We start from the raw sequence: 3,881 nt of genomic DNA, 5'->3' as shown, positions 1-3,881 counted from the left end.
GGAAAAAAAACTGAAATTACAAAACAAATGACGTACAACCATAAGTACAGTCAAACTCTTCAAAGGGTATATTTTAACAAATCATGAGGCACATGTAAAAAATGAGAACAGTACATTGCAATATAAAGTGACCTTATTTAATACAAACGCAAAGAAAATTCCCTTTGACTCAAGCAGTTGAAATAAAACAAAAGCAGAATGTAGACATGGAATGATAGTATGACTCATGGTCTATGTTCCCAACGTGTGCATATAGTTGCAACTGCTCATGCATATAAGATATTCCCCACATTGAGAAATTACAACATTAACATTGTAAATATTTTAAAAGTACATTTAGGACGTTTAGAAAGTACATTGAGAAGCTTTCTCAAGTTTTTACTTGTCTCTTTGCTAGCGTAAGGTAACTATTCCGAGTTACTCGACGAATTAATGTCACATTAGTAGTTAATGTGTGCCTGTTGTTTGATAAGTGTTGAGGTGAATGAATAATGTTAGGATTGTTTACAAAATGAAATTGTAATTAATAGGCTCAAATGAATTTTATGGTGATAATTGTAATGTTTTGTTGATTGTGCCGAAAACTGAGCCTTAGTCCCTTTGACTGATGCGATGTCAGTTAATTGAGTGATTGGTCAGCCGCAATTTGACCCGCACTGTCGCGAAGGGTGGGGTTGCGGGTAAAAATTCGGTTGGATGAAATTTTGAATGAATTAGATAGTCGGCCTTTTTCTTGTTTTAGGCCATTCATTATATTTTTATCTCACATGTGTAATTAGTTGATTTAAGTAGCTTTTTATATTGTAAAAACGGCCCTAGATTCCCCGAAGCCTTTAATTTGGTTAATATTGTTAGAATTGGAAATACTTATTGAGGAACTGTTGGTTTATCTGCTGTAAATAGACATTATAAGCCTTTCACATGATAGAATGCTAGAATTTATATTGGTAAGTAGGACTTTTTGCCCTCTTAAGGTTAAGTGGGTGTCTTACTTGACTTGTGTGGTGAGTCGTGTGTGGTGTGGGCTAAAGTATTCAAGCTGGGACTAGCTGGGACTAGGTCCTAGGTGAGTATTTCGGCCTTCATCATAGATAGGTCTTTATAGTCTCTGACGAGTATATGTTCATTGCTTGATAGCCTTTGTGTTCTGACTAGTGGATTTATATCCAAGTTGGGGCATGACCTCAGGTACTAATTTTGATAGTATGGGGTCGGCTTAAGTACTAGCCAACCCTTCGGTGGTGTCCTTAGGGTACTCACTTCACTTTGTTTTAAAAAAAGTTGTGAGTCTTGGGTGCGGTGGTGTGTATCCGCATGTCTAGGTCTGCGCAGATTTTAGGCTAGGGTTGTGTTGTCTCTTGGCCATGTTTTCTTAATAGTAACCGCTGAGCCAAGATACCGGTTCGATTACCTTCCCTACCTCGTGGTATAGACTTGAGTTACAAAGTGACTATTGACCGTACTAAGAACTTATGCCTGTCTTTGATATATTGCCCTTTCTTGTATGGTGATTCTATGAATCATAGAAGGTGAGATGCAAGCCGGCTATGGTTGATAGAGTTTGGATTCCTGGATGTTATGTGATTCACATGATAGTGTAGCATGAGTCGGTCTAGTTTTCACATGCTAGGACTATGTGTTGTTATATTGTTGTTCACATGATAAGCACGATTGTCTAGCATCTATATGCTAAGGCATTGTGTGATTCGTATTCATATTCTTATGTTTACATGTTATATTAATTATGACATTTCGTGGCTGGGAGAACTCGGAGTTACTCCCCACTGACTGTGGCTTTCGTATTTGTATAAAATGCGAATGACAGGTAGGTGATGCATATATGGGGTACATGGACGAGCTAGCGAGCAAAGTAACCTTGGGACCTAGACTGGTTTTATTTCATTGTGACCTTAAACCCTTTTTATGTCACATACATTTTAGGGACATATGTCTCCCTTTTCTATTTTGGGTTTGTATCATTACATTTTCTTATCGTTAGCTATGGCATGTAAAGTAGTTCGTTAGCATTGCAGGTTTTGGCACCCGCCTCTTGGGAATGTTGGAAATGTTGTGATTGGTTTAGAAAATTTTTGAAATTACAGGTTTTTGGCTAGTTGAACCAATTACAAACATATCCTACCAGTTTTTCTGTAGAATTTACGTGTTTACTTTTCCGCAATAAATGAGGGTGTCACAGTTGGTATCAGAGCCGGGGCCTGTGCCGGTGGGCAGCGAGGACGCTGCCTTCTCCTCTGGGGAGGAGGGAAGGTGACCTTCCCACATCGGTAGAAGAGGGGAACGAAGCATGGTTTATAATCATGTGGCTACCTCTTCCTAATGTGACGCGTTTTAAAGCCGTGAGGGGGTTGTGTCTCCCAGAGCGGACAATATCACGTTAGCAGGTTACCTTGGGCTGTTACAAATTATAGCATTAACATTGTGTTAAATGGCCATTTATCCTACTTTGGCCTAATCTGAATATTTTTAATATAAAATGGGTATATACAAGTTGAGGTTCAAATGAGTTTAGTAGTTGGAATTAATCAAAAAAAGAAAGAACTTATGCGATAATAGTATGTCTCAATTTTTTTAAAATGCAATACAACAATGGCAAAGAAAATTGCAAAGTATGTCAAGCAAACAATAACAACTTACGAGTGCGATAGAAGCTATTTCTATTCCCGGAAAAAGCTGCAACTCCATGTTTGCACGAGCCTCGAATAATTCATAAATTTTTTCATCACTTAAACCTGGGCTGGATTTCGCTAATACAGACTGCATGGGAAAGTAACGAAAGAGGGAAGTACAATATTTCAAAATACATATTACACACAGCATTTAAGAGTGTATGTAAATGTACTTACATGCACAAGCGTGGTAAAAAAGAACCGCTTCGGAGTACCAAGATTGTTGATGCGTGTCTAAAATACGATGTTTCACACTCTTTTCTACACGCATTTCAGAGCTCAAATGTGCAATATATGCCTATATTTCCCTATTTTCCTCTACTTCCGTGTTTTTGTACTTTATTGCAGAAATGTGAAGAATTGAGCGGAAATCGAGCCAAATCCGTCCCCGAGTAATCTGCATTGCAAATGACGTAAAGGAATTTCTTAAGGAACGAGCTTGGTGCGCAATCCAAGGCCCAAAAGACAAGTCCACGAGTTAAAAGAAGTCAAGTAGCAGCTTAGCCGGTCGATCGACCAACCTAGTCAGTCGATCGACCAAGGCTCGGTTCGAAGCTCTATTCTTTGAGGAAGCGATCGATCGAAGACACCTTGATCGATCGACGATTTCGATTCAGGACGAGATTTAGAAAGCCCGTGAGGTTTAGGTTTTAGAAATAAGTTGTTGCGTTGATTGCTATATAACGTAACACCAGCGTCTAGTTTCATCATCGAATAATATATCAAGTTTCACATCACAATACAGTGCTTTAAGTTTAGTTTATTTTCCGAGTAATTAGGGTTTGATATATCGACTTTAGCATTGGAATTTCTGCCTTTGTTCTAAATCTTTCCTCTGGAATTTTCGGTATTGATTACGCCTAATCTTAGTTTATTGCTTCGCTTTCATTATTAGTATAGAATTGATAGTTAGTGCCCCAAAGCCAATTATCATATTTTATTTGTTATTATTTACATTAAGCATGAATACGATGTCGTTGTTAATTTATTTGTTGTTTTTACCTTCACCATGAGTAGCTAAATCTGTAGTGCTAGGATGTAGGGGAATTGTAGCATAGGCGGCATTAGATTGGACACGGACTAAACCCGCGTGTCAGTCGATCGACTGACATTGTTGGTCGATCGACTGACCTTGTAAGGTTACCCTTCGTTTTAATTGTTCTTAATCTTGTATTTAGCCGATCGAATGCATGC

At 38.3% G+C, this 3,881-nt stretch overlaps 1 long non-coding RNA gene across 1 annotated transcript; it reads left to right on the top strand.

Annotated features, from left to right (window-relative positions):
- The first annotated feature begins 357 nt into the window (after positions 1 to 357).
- LOC141593288 (uncharacterized) lies at positions 358 to 2,134 on the top strand. Its single transcript, XR_012521431.1, has 2 exons — positions 358 to 403; positions 1,826 to 2,134. It is a non-coding gene; the product is annotated as an uncharacterized LOC141593288 (long non-coding RNA).
- Positions 2,135 to 3,881: the final 1,747 nt, after the last annotated feature.

This window comes from Silene latifolia, chromosome 1, assembly GCF_048544455.1.
Source record: "Silene latifolia isolate original U9 population chromosome 1, ASM4854445v1, whole genome shotgun sequence".
In the NCBI taxonomy this organism is placed as follows: domain Eukaryota; kingdom Viridiplantae; phylum Streptophyta; class Magnoliopsida; order Caryophyllales; family Caryophyllaceae; genus Silene; species Silene latifolia.
The sequence above is the reverse complement of the archived record's forward strand: the minus strand, read 5'-3'. Positions and strand labels throughout refer to the sequence as shown.